The sequence below is a fragment of the Mus caroli genome, chromosome 15 (genome assembly GCF_900094665.2).
Source record: "Mus caroli chromosome 15, CAROLI_EIJ_v1.1, whole genome shotgun sequence".
Taxonomy (NCBI): Eukaryota; Metazoa; Chordata; class Mammalia; order Rodentia; family Muridae; genus Mus; species Mus caroli.
This window is the reverse complement of record NC_034584.1, coordinates 84,929,152-84,929,926: the sequence shown is the minus strand read 5'-3', so window position 1 is coordinate 84,929,926 and position 775 is coordinate 84,929,152.

Here is a 775-nt window from a genome sequence, read left to right as displayed (position 1 = left end):
CCAGAAAAACAGAGGAGATGGCCTAGAGCGAGAAATCTTGTGAGGCTGCTGCGCCACAGTGCATGCTGTGGCTTTTCTGCGGCTGCCTGTACAGTGTGCGCTAGAAGGTTCTCCCTCAGTGAGACAGGTGTGCCTTCTCTAACAAGAACCTTAGAATTACCCAAAGGCCAACACACCTTGCCTTGTTGTTTGGATGTCATGACCTCTGGAACTGCAAGAGGTAAATTTGTTATTTTTAAGTTATGAAGTTCTCTAGAGTTGAAAAGACACTCATAATACAATTATCTAGCAGTCTGTTGTGCACCTATAGGGAGCTAGCAGAGTTAGAGAGGCTCTTTCGGTTATTGGAATCGCTCCTCTAGAAGACAACCCATTATGTATACACAAGAAACTGAGATGGAGAAGGCTTGCCTAGCCTGTCCAAAGCTACATAATCACGCAGCTAATATTAAGCGATACCTGTGACTTCACATTCATCTATAGCTGACGGATCTGTAAGATATCCATAGAGAGACTGGTGAGTAAAACAGAAACCAGCACGCCTATCTTGAAGCGAACACCAGAAATGGAGGGAAGGAGACAAAGAACAACAAAGCCAGCAGAAGGTCACCCCTAGTGATAATGACCAACAAGGAACAAACCCTTGAGCACACAGGAATTTAGCACCAGCCCCCTCGTTGACACACAGAGAAAACCCTATCCTCCCTATCCTTAGAAGGGCTTCCTGATTTAGTGCTCCTTTGTCTTGTGATTCTTTTTTTTTTTTTTTTTTTTT